Source organism: Mustela nigripes, chromosome 12, assembly GCF_022355385.1.
Source record: "Mustela nigripes isolate SB6536 chromosome 12, MUSNIG.SB6536, whole genome shotgun sequence".
In the NCBI taxonomy this organism is placed as follows: Eukaryota; Metazoa; Chordata; class Mammalia; order Carnivora; family Mustelidae; genus Mustela; species Mustela nigripes.
In genome coordinates, this window is record NC_081568.1 from 98,821,797 (window position 1) to 98,839,412 (window position 17,616).

The 17,616-nt window shown below is 40.2% G+C and overlaps 1 non-coding gene across 1 annotated transcript; it reads right to left on the reverse strand.

The window, feature by feature from the left end:
• Positions 1–10,997: 10,997 nt before the first annotated feature.
• Positions 10,998–11,102, reverse strand: LOC132028949 (U6 spliceosomal RNA). Its single transcript, XR_009407603.1, has one exon. It is a non-coding gene; the product is annotated as a U6 spliceosomal RNA (small nuclear RNA).
• Positions 11,103–17,616: the final 6,514 nt, after the last annotated feature.

The window sequence follows — 17,616 nt, forward strand, 5'->3', positions numbered from 1 at the left end:
ACATTCCTTTGTGAATTGTTCTTTCATTTTCTTTACCCAACTTCTTTTTGGGAGTGGTTCTTTTCTTTTTTTTTTTTTTTTTTAAGATTTTATTTACTTATTTGATAGACAGAAATCACAAGTAGATGGAGAGGCAGGCAGAGAGGAGGAAGCAGGCTCCCCGCTGAGCAGAAAGCCTGATGTGGGGCTCGATTCCAGGACCCTGGGATCATGACCTGAGTTGAAGGCAGAGGCTTCAACCCACTGAGCCACCTAGGTGCCCCAGGGAGTGGTTCTTATTGATAGTTAAGAATCTTTATTTAGGGGCGCCTGGGTGGCTCAGCGGGTTAAAGCCTCTGCCTTCAGCTCAGGTCATGATCCCAGAGTCCTGGGATCGAGCCCCACGTCGGGCTCTCTGCTCAGCGGGGAGCCTGCTTCTTCCTCTCTCTCTGCCTGTCTCTCCCGCTGCCTTCGGCTCAGGTCATGATCTCAGGGTCCTGGGATCGAGTCCCATATCGGGCTCTCTGCTCGGCAGGGGGCCTGCTTCCCTTCCTCTCTCTGTGATCTCTTCCCTTCCTCTCTCCTACTGTGATCTCTCTCTGTCCAATAAATAAATAAAATCTTTAAAAAAAAAAAAAGAATCTTTATTTAGGTGTTTTTTTTTTTAAAGATTTATTTATTTATTTGGGAGAGAAAGAGAGCGGGAGAGAGAGCGTATGTTACCAGGGGGCAGCGCAGAGAGAGAGTGCCCCTCATGTGTATTTCATGTAGATCCTACAAGAAGGAAAGATATTTCCTTCACCCTCTGTTTTTCTTTAAACCACCTGGCTCAGTCAGTAGAGCATATGACTCTTGATCCCGAGGTCCTGAGTTCAAACCCCACATAGAGCTTACTTTTAAAAAAAAAAAAAGCATGGGTATGTGCCTGACTGGCTTAGTCAGTTAAGCATCCAGCTCTTGATTTCAGCTCAGGTCATGATCTCATGATATGAGATCGAGCCCCTTGTCAGGCTCTGAGCTGCGTGTGGAGCCTGCTTCAGATTCTCTCTCTTCCTCTCCCTCTGTGCCCACCCACCACCCTCTTTTTATCACTCCTTCTAAAAAATAAATAAAATAAAAATAAAAATAATAACTGGGACAGAAGATTAATCTGCAGCTCTTTCAACTGGACATTTCATTACTACAGCTGAAACTTAAAGAGAGGAGGACTTTGGGGTTAATGTGGGGGAAGTGGGCTGGATGCTGCCAAGGTTAACATTAGGGATGGGTGGGGGCTGAGAACAGCTGTAGGGGAGTGTTCTTCCCTACCTCACCCTCCAGACCTCACCCTGGACCAGCTGGAGGGAGTGAAAAGACAGAGGAGGTAGGGATCTGGGCCAAGGAAGGGGAAGGAAAGAAGGGAAATTTTAAGTCAAGCAATTGGGAGGGAATTCCTATAGCAAATTCCAGGGTCAGAGGAGGGAGGGTTTGGCCTCTTACGCACGTGTGTGTTGGGTGGATAAGGGGTGGGGGGGTTGGGGGAGAGGCAGTGGTTAAGTGACCTGGGTAACTGAGCAAATTCAGACTTGTAAGGCCATTGCAAAGCCTGCTTTGGCAAGTAATGTGTATACCATCTGTCTCTCCATGACAGTGGAAGCACTAATAAATGTTACATGCTGAAACTTTTGCATAACTTATACATAAAAATTCCATATGTCAATTGACTAAACTACATGAACACATCTGTCAAAAACAGGTCTCATAGGTACAATTTAGGACATTCCAAAGCAGCGTTATAGCTGTTTCAACCTCCAAATGGTATGAATTAACTCTCATAAGCCAGGTCTATTCTCTCTGAGTAAAGGACTGGGCTAACCAACCAACTAATTCAAGTCTGAATTGAATTTTGCCCTTCATTATACAAAGTATCACTAGCAAGATCTTTTCTCCCCTCCAAAATTATACTGTTGATTAACTCAGTGTTCGATGCTACATTGTTGACATATGTTAATATGGCCAAAATGATAAAGTGCTTCATTATGAGCTTGGAAAGAATATTTTACATTTCTACAAGATTGTTTCTCCTTTAATATCTGTAATTTCCAATGTACACTGACAATCAGGAGGTGATTAGATCTCACATGCCAAGTATATTTTATTTTGTAAAAATCATTATATAAGAACTCCTGAGATAATGTAAACTTAGTTTACAGCTATTCTCTCACTCAATGGGAGATGCATGAAGGAGGAATGCAATCTCCCTTTAGGACAAAGCTTAGGGGTACACTTCATGTGCTTGGTCTCAGAACTTATATTAACTTTAGGGACTGGAAGATTTCCTTCTTCTTTTTACCTCATATGGACTTTTTGTTTCAGTTCTCAGTTTTAGGAAAATATCTTTAGAAAAGCAAGTATAAGTAATGAATGAATGGATGGAATGAATGTATGAATGAACAAGAAAAATGAATCAGCACCTTCAAATGTCTCGAAATGATGGAATAACGGGAAGAGCCCAAGAGAATGAAAGGTGGCAGGTGTGAATGAAAATCACACCTCAGTCTCAGAAAACTAGAAATGGAAGAATTCAATCTATTAGCAGGATGTATGAGGAAAGGCTTAGATATTTCACTTTATTACTTGATAGGCATCAGCAAGCTATTCAGGCTGAATTACTTTGCTAATAGGTGAATACTGTCCAAGACAGAGGAAGAAATAGCCTTTGACTCTGGCTTGGATACTATGTTCAGCTACACCCCTAATTTTAACAACAAATGGGAGTGGATTCAAACAGGGCAAGAAGAGGGTTTTGGAGGGGAGGGGGTGGGGGTTGCTTGAGCCTGGTGGGGGGTATTTTGAGGGGCACGTATTGCATGGAGCACTGGGTGTGGTACATAAACAATGAATTCTGGAACACTGAAAATAAAATAAAATAAAATAAAATAAGACATAGGGCCTTCCCCTAAAGAATGTCTAATGCAATAGGGGAACTGAGTCAAAAGAATGCCCGTTCAAGAATCCTGTGGTCAAGTTTAGTCTCAGAAAGGAAAAGCTTCAAGAAGCTGTTCAGTATAGAGGGAGTAAAATTTCAGTTATCAAATATTTGAGGATCTGTTATATGAAGGATTAAGTCTATTTGGTATGGAAACAATAGAACCAATAAGTAAACTTCACTGGAAGACAGAGTTCACCTCAACATGAGGGGGGGAAAGCTGCTCTTTAGGCCCCCCCTTTAGTATATCCACTCCCAATGGGTGCTGTCTAGGGAGCAGAAGTTTGTTCTTAGAGAGGGTTAGGTGTCAAGAATTGGATTACAATGGTTTCAGGCCCTTCAAAGTTCTACCTTACTCAACACAATCTTACTTCTTAGCATTTAATTTCTCTTGTTGAGTTTTTCTTGCGCATTGCATGAGCCACATTGGCACTAATACAGAAGACACCCAAACAGATGCTAGATCAATACTACAACAAGATGGTGAAGAGGTGGCTGTGATTTGAAGACTGTCTTTCAGTTGATCGATCAGTCATACTCTGAGCGATGTGGCCTGCTGGGCTGTTAGCTGCTGTTGGCTACCTTAAGGATGTTGTCTTTGTTTGATCATCAGTGCTACTGTGTGACTGGAACTTTGAGAAGTAAATAAAAATGGCTTGTATTTTACTATTTAATTCTACAAAAGTTAGTCAACCTAGGGGAGCCTGGGTGGCTGTCCATTAAGCTTCCAACTCTTTTTTTTTTTTAATTTTTAAATTCTTTTATTAACACATAATGTATTATTAGCCTCAGGGGTATAGGTCTGTGAATCACCAGGTTTACACTTCACAGCACTCACCATAGCACATACCCTCCCCAATGTCCATAACCCAACTACCCTCTCCCTACCCCCCTTATCCCCAGCAACCCTCAGTTTGTTTTGTGAAATTAAGAGTCTCTTATGGTTTGTCTCCCTCCCGATCCCATCTTGTTTCATTTATTCCTTTCCTACCCCCAAGCCCCCAACATTGTATCTCCCCTTCCTCATATCAGGGAGATCATATGATAGTTGTCTTTCTCCAGTTGACTTATTTTGCTCAGCATAATACCCTCTAGTTCCATCCACATCGTCGCAAATGGCAAGATTTCATTTCTTTTGATGGCTGCATAGTATTCCGTTGTGTCTGTGTGTGTGTGTGTGTGTGTGTGTATAAATACCACATCTTCTTTATCCATTCATCTGTTGATGGACATCTAGGTTCGTTCCATTAAGCTTCCAACTCTTGATTTTGGCTCAGGGTTGTGAGACTGTGCCCTGCATCAGGCTCCACACTCAACAAGGAGTCTACTTGATATTCTCTCTCTCCCCACTCCCTTCTGCCCCTATCCCTGCCCCCACCCCCGCCACTCTCTCTCTCTCTAAAGTTAAAAAAAAAAAAGTTAACCCATCATTATTTCAAGTGCAGAAAAGAAGTGTCAACAATATCTGAGTAAGTATCTAGCATTTAAAAGCCACTTTCTCATATCACACAAAAGTTGAAAGTTAATACTTAGGAGATTTAATTTTCTTCAGTTGTTTCTCTTTTCCTGAAAAAGTAACTATTTGAATGTTTTTATATCAATTACTTTGCTATTATTATATAATTCCAAAATTGCTAACATGTATATATTATTTGATACACTGCAGTTTATAAGTAAATAATTTATTAAAAGTTACTTGGCAAATACAGTTATAAAGTTAAACGTTAATAGCTTTGATTTTTTATTTTTAAGATTTTATTTTTAAATTATCTCTATACCCAACACGGGGCTCAGACTTACAACCTGGAGATCAAGAGTCACATGCTCTAATGACTGAGCAAGCCAGGTGCCCCTGATTTTCAAGTTAACTAAAATTTTGACTTAAAATTTTGTTGTTCTTAACCCTGCATTAGATAAAAAGAGTAAGCTTTATACTTACTCTTCTCATGTATAAAGCACAGATATACATATAGTAAATAAACATATACAGTAAATCTGTGGTATTAAAATCTCATAGAAAGGTGAGTAGGCAAAAACATGTCTAAAAATGCTCTTCAGGGAAATGACTCTTTTTGAATGATAATTTTTTATTTTTTTATTTTTTAAGATTTTATTTATTTATTTGACAGACAGAGATCACAAGAAGGCAGAGAGGCAGGCAGAGAGAGAGGAAGGGAAGGAGGCTCCCTGCCGAGCAGAGAGCCCAATGCGGGTCTCGACCCCAGGACCCTGGGATCATGACCTGAGCCGAAAGCAGAGGCTTTAACCCACTGAGCCACCCAGGCGCCCCATGAATGATAATTTTTTTAAAATCAAGAAACTCTGGGGGCACCTGGCTGGCTCAGTCAGTTAAGCATCTGCCTTCGGCTCAGGTCATGATCCCAGAGTCCTGGGATCGAGCCCCACATCAGGCTCCCTGCTCAGTGGGAGTCTGCTTCTTCTCCCACTCCCCCTGCTTGTGCTCTCTCTCTCTCAAATAAATAAAATCTTAAAAAAAAGAAAAGAAAGAAACTCTGAACTAAAGCCATCTAAGCTTTCTGGCATGAAAACATTTTGCTGTTGGTTTGCCAGGATGAATCTTATTTCAAAATTTGAAATAAGAATGGATTTATTCATATTCTTTTCTTGTCCTCATGTCCCTTCCTTTGCTTTTTTTCCTACCCCAGGTAGTGGTATATCTTCTAGAGACAGAATCATTCTTTTCCTTTTGGGGACAGAATCCCATTTCGTGGCTCCAGAGGTAATGGTAGATGACCCAGGTTTGCCTAGCAATGGACATGTCACATGAGTCAGACCAATCACAGTTAGTCCTGGGACTTTTGTTGGAACTGAGAAGAAATGCTTTCCTGCAAGAGTTAGCATTTGCCAGACTGTGAGCCTGGGGCTGCTAACATCTCTCTTTGTCATAACCTGGAGCAACTGTACCGGACAGTAAAACCAACCTAGCAAAAAGCAGAGCCAGAGAACCAAAAACAGAGCCAGAGCCAGTATTCAGTGATAACACCTAGAACCTAGATTCAGTCATACCTAAAGTTATCAGAACCCCTCAAGTTCTTGGTGTCTTTTGTAGCTTAAGCCAAGTGGAGTTCTGTCTGTTACCAGCAACCAGAAAGGTTTTTACTTCATAAAGCAACATTGCCCAGTTTATTAATTCCATGACCCTCTGCCCAGAGTCCAGGAACCTCTTTGGTTCCTTATCCAAAGTCTGCTTTTCCCATTTGAGGCCTTAACCCCATCAACTACCCCTACTCAGAACTCCACTCTCAGGGGGACTGTTATAATTCTTGCTGGGTATGGTTTTGAATCTGAGGCACTAATCTTTTTTAAAGATTTTTTTTTTTTTTGACAGACAGAGATCTCAAGCAGGCAGAGAGGCAGACAGAGAGAGAGAGGAGGAAGCGGGCTCCCTGCTGAGCAGAGAGCCCGATGCGGGGCTCGATCCCAGGACCCTGGAATCATGACCTGAGCCAAAGGCAGAGGCTTTAACCCACTGAGCCACCCAGGTGCCCCCTGAGGCACTAAACTTATAGTAGTATTTTTTGGTGTCACTTTTAATTTCTTGGTTCAATTGTGAATTATTATTTATTTGAAATAACATGTTTTATTTCCTTTTGTGGACACCCCCAAATGTTGCCCTGTATGTAACTATATATATAAATTATGTGACAGTCTATCATCAGCTCATTTATCATTAACTATGTACCATTAAGGTATTACTCATTGAAAGGCAACAAACATGAATCTATACTTACGAAATTCTACTCTGACCTCCATGAAAAATGTCTACTGTTAATTTATGACAGATAAACAGAAGGTGGAACTTATTTTGCTAATTTTATTATAAAACATGTAAATAATATAATTTTTAAAAATTCAACTATAGTATACTGGATAATATATTTTGGAACTTTTAAAGTTCTAAGTAGTGCATTTGCTAGCAACTGAAGTTGTTCAGTATTCCTCAGTAATCTGAAATTTAATGATTTTTAAAATTTTCAACAACTCCATTCCTGAATGTTTTCAAAGGAAGGAAGGAAGGAAGCAAGCAAGCTGAGGGTGGGGGGACGGAGGTAGAGAGAGATCTGGAAGCAACAAAAGATGGCTTCCTTAATTCTATGGGTGCACAATCAGTTAACATTGTCATTCTTCTGGGGACACAAAAATTTGAACAGCAGGGGAACCTGGGTGGCTCAGTGGGTTAAAGCCTCTGCCTCAGCTCAGGTCATGATCCCAGGGTCCTGGGATCTAGCCCCGCATCAGGCGCTGAGCAGAGAGCCTGCTTCCTCCTCTCTGCCTGACTCTCTACCTACTTGTGATCTCTCTCTGTCAAATAAATAAATAAAATCTTAAAAAAAAAAAATTTGAACAGCAGACCAAAAAATGGGAGGTGAAGTCATAGCATGGAGTGTGTCATTTTATCGGCCTCAGTAACTGATAGTCAAAAATCAGATCACTTAAGGAGATTTAATTCACTAGGAAGGAAGATCTAGGTTAGGATGCATTACATCTGAGGACATCCAAATGGATTCAGGAGGCATCTGAACATACTAAACTGGGAATAAGAGGCCAGGGTTTGTAATACAAATTCTAAAATCAGCCAAAACTTAAATGAGGAGGCTCAGAAAATGGCTGAGCTCTTTGGATCAAACAGAGAGAAAAGGAGAGAGGGTCCTGTAGAAAGTCTAAGGACAAGGAAAGGAGGAGAACCTAAAAAGTATGTGAAAAAATAAGGCAGGCCAGCATTAGGAAAAAAAAAATGAACAAAAAAACAACCAAAAGCAAAAGGCCATATTGCAAATACCTGTATCATCACAGCAACTGAGAAGGTGGGAAAGAAAGTCTTGCAATTGAGATTTTGCTCTCTAGGCAACAGGGCAATCCTTGCTTAGGTCATATGTTATACGTTAAATCATCCAGTGGAGAGGGCTTCATTTTGATCCTAGTTAATAGAAGACAGATGTCTGACATCTGGCTCCATGACCAAATAGAGTCACTGCTTTGGAGCAGCTGGCAGTCATGCCTGGCCCAATCTCTGTGGGGGAACAATGACTTGACAACACGTGTGCATCCAGATTTCAAGGGAGTGGGCTACCAGAAGTATGAAATATTTCACCCAAATTACATGGAAGAAGAGTTTCTTGGTTTTGATTTTTTTTTTTAAGGTTTATTTTAGAGAGAGAGTGGGGTGGAGAGGGGCAGAGGGAGAGGGAGAGAAGCTGACTGCCCACTGAGCACAGAGCCCCACAAAGGCTCAATCTCATGGCCCTGAGATCATAACCTGTGCCGAAACGAAGAGTCACACACCTAACTGACTGCACCACCCCAGGCGCCCATCTTGACTTTTTAAGATATTTTATTTTAAATATTTATGTATTTGAGATGAGGGAGGGAGGAGGCAGGGGGCAGGTAGGGGCAGTGGGAGAGGGAAAGCAGACTCTCAGCTCAGCACAGAGCCCAACACGGGGCTCAATCTCAGAAGCCCAAGTTCATGACCTGAGCCAAAACCAAGAGTCAGATGCTCAACCAACTGCACCACCTGGGTGCCCCTAAAGATTGTATTTTTAAGTAATCTCTACATCCAGCATGGGGCTTGAACTTCCAACCCTGACACCAAGAGTCTCACGCTCTACCAACTGATCAGGCAAGTGCTCCTTTTTGCTTTGATTTTTATTGGTACATATATTTGGTACCTATAATCAGAGAGCAGTAATTTTGTTATATTCCATTTCTTATAAAATTTTTGCATGGAATATTACCTTTATAACTCTGTAGAGTTATAGTCTGTATAATTGTCTTAGTCTGTAGAATTGTCCTGCTTTATATTCCTAAACTAGACATTTAGTTCAAACCTAAGCTATAGCTATCAGCTAAATGGGGCTGAAGGCCCTTAAAGGGATCAACCTCACTCATTTCTGAACTCTCCTCTGACTTAATAAAAATAGACAATCCCTCAAGAACAGCTTTGGCGGGTACCTGGGTGGCTCAGTCAGTTGAGCATCTATCTGCCTTTGACTCAGGTCATGATCACATGATCCTGGGATCAAGTCCCACATCGGGCTCCTTGCTTGGCAAGAGCTTGCTTCTCCCTCTGCCTGCCACTTCCCCTCTTGGGCTCTCTAACAAATAAATGAATAAAATCTTTTAAAAAAACAAAAAGAAGAAAAGCTTTGGATTATCTTTAGCCAAACTTATTTGTGAATTCCCTCTACTTACCACCTTCTAGGGTCCCTCATAATTTCTTCTTCATCTCCTTCTCCCTCCTTTTCCTCCTCTTCTTCTTCCTCTTCCTCCCCTTCCTCTTCTTTTTCCTTCTTCTTTTTACTGCTCTGGGCATGGAAGGGAAACTTTATTGACATCCCAGGACCTTGGCGCTCCAGCTGGAGACCACCCTGAGGGCAAAGGAAGGACCGATGGAGGGGCCTTATTTGCTTCTGCTTGGGGCAGGGTTGTTGGTGTGGCCACATTTCCTCTCCCAGCGGGTGACAGAGTGGGGGTGCAGGCGAGCATAATGCTTGAGGCAGATCTTGCCACTTATCTCCATGCTGAGCTTCAAAATTTTAACCATTCATATACCTTCTTCACAATTTCTGGCATACGCAAGTACTAAATGAACTAGCTACTTAATATTATTTATAGATCAATTTTAACTACTCAAATAGATTATTTTTTTAAGATTTTATTTACTTATTTGACAGAGAGAGATCACAAGTAGGCAGAGAGGCAGGCAAAGAAAGAGAGGGAAGTAGGCTCCCCACCAAGCAGAAAGCCTGATGCGGGGCCTGATCCCAGGACCCTGAGATCATGACCTGGGCCGAAGGCAGAGGCTCAACCCACTGAGCCACCCAGGTGCCCCTCAAATAGATAATTTTAAAAAGGAAACTGTATTTCTACCAAAAATAGCAAGTTAGTTTCAACTGCCAGAGTGAAGATAAATGTTAATTCTACCTAGATAATGCTGCCAGCTCTGAGATTAAGGCTACCTTCTCTAAAAGGATATTAGCAAATGTTACAAAAGATGTTACCTCCTAGAACCAAAAAGATGTTCTCCTTACAAAAGATGTAGAAGAGAATTGGAAAGCATATAATTCTATCACTAAGTAATGACTTATCTCAGCATGAACCACCCAAAATCTGATTAAAGTGTGGTAAGTGTCCCATGGTTTGAGAAATAATACTATAGCTTGTCAAACAGCTTGTGGTTCATGCCTCCTTATTCTTCTGTACCTAAAATGCTCTCCTCTCTTTTTCACTGAGTTGATTACTCTAGCTCTTCAAGACCAAGGACATGTTCTGTGATATGCAATTCCAGGCCAAGTGTGACACCCTTCCTTCTTGCTTCCTCAGCATCCCATCAGCCTATTTCAGAGCATATAACAACACACTGCAATTAACAGTTTGTCTGCCTCTTCATGAAAGGGAGAATCTGTTTTGTTTTTTTTTTTAAGATTTTATTTATTTATTTGACAGAGATCACAAGCAGGCAGAGAGGCAGGCGGGGGCGGGGGGGGAGCAGTTTCTCTACCGAGCAGAGAGCCCGATGTGAGGCTTGATCCCAGGACCCTGGCATCATGACCTGAGCAGAAGGCAGAGGCTTTAACCCACTGAGCCACCCAGGTGCCCCAAGGGAGAACTTTTTCAGGGCAGGGCTGGATCTGTCATCTCCATAATCTCATGACTATATGACAATCCCTAGTTAATACATGTTTCTTTCTATATACATGCATAAATGAAAAAAGGTATGAATAATCCATCAATCCATAGAGCATACTAAAACAGCAATTGTCAAATTTCTGGGAAAACTTGATTAAAAATAGACGCCTAGGCCCCTGCCCAAGTCTACATCAGTGAGCCTGGGACCCTATCTGCATTTTTTTTTTTTAACTCTCTAGGGGACTGTGACTCAAAATAAAGTTTGAGAACTTTTATGGGTGAGTGGACTGGTTCAGAGAGGGTGATCTATTTGTCCAAGAACTAAAGTAGAAATGAAACTGAAATAATTCAACCAAAGTTGGTGAAGTTTTCCAATTCAGTCTTAAATCTTTCTTGTTTTTTATATATGGAACACTTCATGAATTTGCATGTTATCCTTATGCAGGGACTGTGCTAATCTTCTCTGTATTGTTCCAATTTTAATGTAAGCACTAATGAAGTAAGCACCCAATTCTGTCTTTATAGTGTATACGATAAGGCAACCTTTTTTTTTTTAAAGACTTACTTACTTATTTTAGAGGAAGAGAAAGAGAGCAAGCGGGGGGAGGGGCAGAGAGAGAACCCAGAAACAAACTCCCTACTGAGCATGGAGGCTGGTCCCAGGACCCCAAGATCATGACCTGAGCCAAAATCAAGAATCTGGCCATTCAACCGACTGAGCCACTTAAAAGTCTACTTCTAATGGAAATATGAAGGTTCTGTTTTAGTCAGTACAATCAATATATACAACCACCTACTCCTCATTTGTTTGAATGGAGAGTGAAGAACAACATCTAAAAATTAGCTGCAATATTTAAAAGAACAAATAATGTTTATAATTTAATATTTAATGCAAATGTCATTATCTTCATGTGTTCAGCAAATCTGAGCTCAAAATAGACTGCAGCTAAAAGAAAATAATGAGAGAGGATTACATTTAAATTTTCAATTCTGTAAAATTACAGGAGACTGAAAAATACTATTCTTTACCACCCGCTTTGTATTTTATAGCAAAAAACATATATCATTGGAACAGAATAGAGACCCTAGAAATAAACCTACAATTATATGGGCCAATCTATGATAAAGGAAGCAAGAATATACAATGGAGAAAAAAAGTCTTTAATAAATGATGCTGGAGAAGTTGGGACAGCTATATGTAATAGAATGAAATTGGTCCGCTTTCTAATACCATACTCCAAATCAAGCTCAGAAGGGATTAAAGACCTAATCATGAGACTTGAAACTATAAAAAATCCTAGAAGAAATCACAGGCAGTAATTTCTCTGACATCAGCCACAGCAACATTTTTCTAGGTAGGTCTCCTAAGGCAAGGGAAACAAAAGCAAAAATAAACTATTGGCACTACACAAAAAGAAAAAAAAAAAAGCTTCTGCACGACAAGGGAAATCATCAATAAAATAAAAAGATACCTATACTGAATGGGAGAAGATATTTGCAAATGACATATCCTATAGAAGGTTAATATCCAAAATAAAGAACTTATACAACTGAACATCAAAAAAACAAAAACAAAAAAACCCAAACAATCCATTAAAAAATGGGCAGAGGGGGCACCTGGGTGGCTCAATGGGTTAAGCCTCTGCCTTCCGCTCAGTTCATGATCTCCGGGTGCTGGGATCGAGGCCTGCATCGGATCTCTGCTCAGCAGGGAGCCTGCTTCCCTCTCTCTCTGCCTGCCTCTCTGCCTACTTGTGATACCTGTCTGTCAAATAAATAAATAAAATCTTTTTTAAAAAATGGGCAGAGGATATGAGTAGATACTTTCCCAAAGAAGATATTACAGATGGCCAACAGATACATGAAAAGATGGGACCGTCACTCGTCATCGGGAAATGCACATCAAAATCACAACATCACTTCATACCTGTCAGAATGCAAAAATCAAAAAGACAAGAAAGAACAAGTGTTGGCGAGGATGTGGAGAAAAGGGACGCTTGTGCACTGCTAGATAGAGTGCAAACTGGTGTAGCCACTGTGGAAAACAGTAAAGAGGTTACACAAATAATTAAAAATAGAAATACCGTATGATCCAATAATTCCACTACTGGGTATTTACCCAGGGAAAACAAAAACACTAACTTGAAAAGATATATGCACCCCTATGTTTACTGCAGTATAATTTATCATAGCCAAGACATAGAAGTTACCTGAGTTACCTAAGTAAGTGTCCAAACAAATGGATACAAAAATGTGGCATTATATATGTATATATATATATATATATATATATGCACACCACATAGACATAATGGAATATCACACAGCCATAAAAAAGATGAAAGTGTGCCATTTGAAACAACATGGACAGACCTAGAGGACATGATACTAAGTGAATAAGAGTGAGGAAGATAAATGCTCTATGATGTCCTTCACAAATGGAATCTTTAAGAAAATGAATAAACAGGAGCTCCTGGGTGGTTCAGTCTGGCATCTGACTCTTGGTTTTGGCTCAGGTCATGATCTCAGGGTCCTGAAATCGAGCCCCATATGAGGCTCCTGCTCAGCACAGAGTCTGTTTGTCCCTCTCCCCCTGCTCCTCCCCCCAATAAAAAAAATAAAACCTTAGAAAAAATGAATAAACAAAAAGCAGAATCAGAACTATAAATACAAAGAACACAATGATGACCGTCAGAGAGGAACATGGGTGGGGAGTTGGACAAAACAGCTGAAGGGGAGATACAAGCCTCCAGGTCTGGAATGAGTAAGTCTGGGGAATAAAAGGCAGAGGATAAGGAATATAGTCAATGATATTGTAATAGTGATGTAACCAGACAGATGATAGCTACACTTGTGGTAAACACAGCATAATGTACAAATTTGTCAAATCACTAAGCTGTATACCTGAAACTAATGTAACATTGCATGTCAACTATATTCAGAACAAATCAAAACAAAACAAAAACACAATGAAATAACTAAAAAGAGAAACCTGAGATACAAAGAGGTTGCAGCAAAAGAAAAAATATATATTATTCCACAGGTACTACTCAATAATTAAAGACTAATTAAGAAAGCAGATGCTAGAGCCTAGACCTTGGTGCTACTTTATATTTTGATTTAAAGATGTTGTTTTGGGGGCACCTGAGTGGCTGAGCCAATTAAGCATCTGCCTTTGACTGGGTCATGATCTGAGTCCTGGGATCAAGCCCTGAGTTTCCTTGCTCATCTGGAAGTCTTCCTTTTCCCTCTCCCTTTGTCACTTCCCCAACACTCATGCTCTCTCTCTTTCTCAAATAAGTAAATAAAATATTTATTTTTTTTTAAAGATTTTATTTATTTATTTTACAGAGAGAAATCACAAGTAGATGGAGAGGCAGGCAGAGAGAGAGAGGGGGGGGGAAGCAGGCTCCCCGCTGAGCAGAGAGCCCGATGCGGGGCTCGATCCCAGGACCCTGAGATCATGACCTGAGCCGAAGGCAGCGGCTTAACCCACTGAGCCACCCAGGTGCCCCTCAAATAAGTAAATAAAATATTTAAAAATATATATTATTTTGGGGGTGCCTGGCTGGCTGAGTCAGTAGAGCATGCAACTCTCAATCCCAGGGTTGTAAGTTCAAGATTCATGTTGGATGAAGAGATTACTTAAAAATAAAATCTTTAAAAAATAATTAAAATTTTAAAAGATGCTATTTTTGCAAATGAATGACAATAAAACTCTTGAGCAGTAGAGGATCTGGGAAAGCCAAAATAATTATGGGTGCCCCATCTACCACTTATATACTTTATCAGGTTTAGTTGAACCCTCTAGATGTAATGGTCTGCTTTATATTTTTAACTACATTAAAAAATCTTTTTGCAGTGACTTCAACCTTGTGTTCTTGCTGAGCTAAGGTCAGACTCCATTTCAAAACTTCTTCTTTCTGTTCTTGGGGCACCTGGGTGGCTCAGGTGGTTAAACGTCTGCCTTTAGCTCAGGTCATAATCTCAGGGTCCTGGGATCGAGTGCCAAGTGGGGCTCCCTGCTTGGCGGGAAGCCTGCTTCTCCCTCTTTCTCTGCCACTCCCCCAGTCTGTGCTCTCTCAGATAAATAAACAAAATCTTAAAAAAGAAAAAAAAACTAAACACTTTACTTTCTGTTTTTTTATCAAGGGTTTTTCTAGAATCCATGTGAGAAAGAACAAAAACAAAACCAAAACCACTTTGACCTCTACCTTATATCACAGCCAAAAATTAGAGCTGGATCATAGAGTTAAATGTGAAAGTTTAACTGCAATAAACAAAGGAGAATATCTTCATGGGCTGGATACAAATTTTGTAAGCAGGAAAAAAGCACTAACTATAACATTAAGTAATATCTTTTTTCTTAACCAAAATTCTCAGCTTCTATAGGCATTGAAGTATTTGCTCACTGCTTTATCCTATACTATATAGGAAATATTTTCTAATTTACAATACCAATGTTGCAAATAACAATAAGACTACTCAGTGAGGTTTACATTTTTTCCAGTTCTTTTTTCCTTTAAATATATTCTATTAAGATTGCAGAACCTACATAAGGTGTTAAAAAATAATTTGAGGGTGCCTGGGTGGCTCAGTTGGTTAAGCGACTGTCTTTGGCTCAGGTTATGATCCAGGAGTCCTGGGATCAAGTCCCGCATCAGGCTCCCTGCTAAGCAGGAAGTCTGCTTCTGCCTTTGACTTCCCTCCCTCCCATGCTTTCTCTCTCTCACTCTCTCTCACATAAATAAAGTCTGAAAAAAATCATTTGAAATAGGTTTTTTTCTCCTTATGGCTATTTTCACAATTTGATACAGGTAGGTTCTTCTGTTTCAGTCTGTTTTCAATTTCAGTGTTTGCTTTTTTCTTTTTACTCTGATGACATTTTCCAATATACAGAAGGTTCAAAAGTCAAAACTAACTGAAAACGTATACTCTGAGAAGTCTTGCTTCCATTCCTATCACCTCTATTTCTCCATTTTATTTCTGCTCACACCATATAGGTGTTTCTGTTTTAAGACTCTGGTTTCTCATTCCAGTGAGAATGAGAAAAAAATATATTTTTTTTACAAAAATACCAAATATTCATACTTTTCAAGGTACCATCTTCTACATGTTTTGCTTCATTGCAGAGTACTCTAATGCTTTGCAGAATATTCACTATTTAATTTTTAACTATTTTTAACTTTTACTCAGAGAGAACAGTTATATAATCATTAGCCATCATTAGCACACTATTATCTTCAGTCTAAGCAAGGCCCTCCTCTCCTTTTTCCTTCTTCCCTGATCTTCATTCCCATTTTCCTCCCCACAAAGGTACACACTTCAGTGGGTTTTCTTTCCATACCAACAACCAATTCTCCAGACACCAACTAGGTGTCTAATAGATCACTTCAGTAAAGACACTATCTACCTGGAACTGGCGTTAGATCCCACCAGTTGAAGGAACACCATCCCAAAAGACTGTCCCCACTTTAGATGTCAATCCCAAATCCAAGGCCACTCTTACCAACTGGCTATAAATTGGAGGTTTCCATGACCCTACCTCAGGTTTAGTAACTTGCTAGAGTGGTTCACAGAACTCAGAAAAATACATATGTTTGCCAGTTTACAAAAATATTCAGGAACACCCAAAGAGATGCATAGGGCCTAACATGGAGAAAGGGGTATTTTTGGAATGTGTAAGCCCTCTTTTGGTTGTGTTACCCTCCCTACACCTTGATATAATCACCAACCTGGAAGCTCTCCAGTTCTATTGTCTAGGTTTCATCACTTATGCATTACTGATTAAATTATTGGCCACTGGTGATTGAACTCAACTTCTAGGTCCTCTCCACTGACTGGAAGTTTAGGAATGGAACTGAAAGTTTCCATCCCATGGGGTGCCTGGGTGGCTCAGTGTGTTAAACCACTGCCTTCGGCTCAGGTCATGATCTCAGGGTCCTAGGATCGAGTCCGGCATTGGGCTCTCTGCTCAGCAGGGAGCCTGCTTCCCTTCCTCTCTCTCTGCCTGCCTCTCTGCCTACTTGTGATCTCTGTCTGTCAAATAAATAAATAAAATCTTTAAAAAAAAAAAAAAGAAAAAAAAAAAAAAGAAAGTTCCCGTCCTCAACATTCTAACCATGCCTTGATCTTTTGGCAATCTGCCCTATCCTGAAGCTTTTCTAGTGGCCTCCAGCACATTAGTCATCTCATTAGCATACAAAAGACACTCCTACCACTTCAAGGAGCTATGGCCCAGAAACCTGGGACAAAGACCAAATAGTTATTTCTCATTACAGTACACCTCCCTAATGTTGAAACATGACCTTAAATATGCATATATCTTTGTATTATATATTTTGTTCTGTGTTGCTTTTTTAAAAACTTTGTTAAGTAGAGCAAATACAGAAAACCATAAAGAAAACCATAAAGATAGACTCTTGCTCGCCATCCTAGCAACCTCCCATGTGCTCCTTCCAATTACCTTTTTTCCTCCCAAGAATAACATTGTCCTGATATTTATAATAACTTCCTTTTCAGTGCATTCCTATGCACTGTAGTTTTGCCTGTTTTTCTTTTTTTTTTTTTTTTTAAGACTTTATTTATTTGACAGAGAGAGATGAGAGAGAGAGGAAACACAAGCAGGGGAAGTGGGGGAGGGAGAAGCAGACTACCCGCTGAGCGGGAGCCCCATGTGGAACTCCACCCCAGGACCCGGGAATCAGGACCTGAGTGAAAGCAGACATTTAACAACTGAGCCACCCAGGTGCCCCTCCTTTGTCTTTTTTTTTTTTTTTTAACATGTCTCTTAGGTATCTTTTTTACCCACAGTCCCCTTTCTTATTTCTCCCTTCTTCCAGAAATGTATTGGTTGAAGTCCTATCATTTCCCATAATCTGAATTTCATTGAATGTATTATGTGAAATATATAATAACATATTTAAAGATTTATTTATTTTGGGGGGAGGGCAGATCATCCCAAGCAAATTTCCCACTGAGCCCAGAGCCTGATGTGGGGCTCAATCTCATGACCCAGA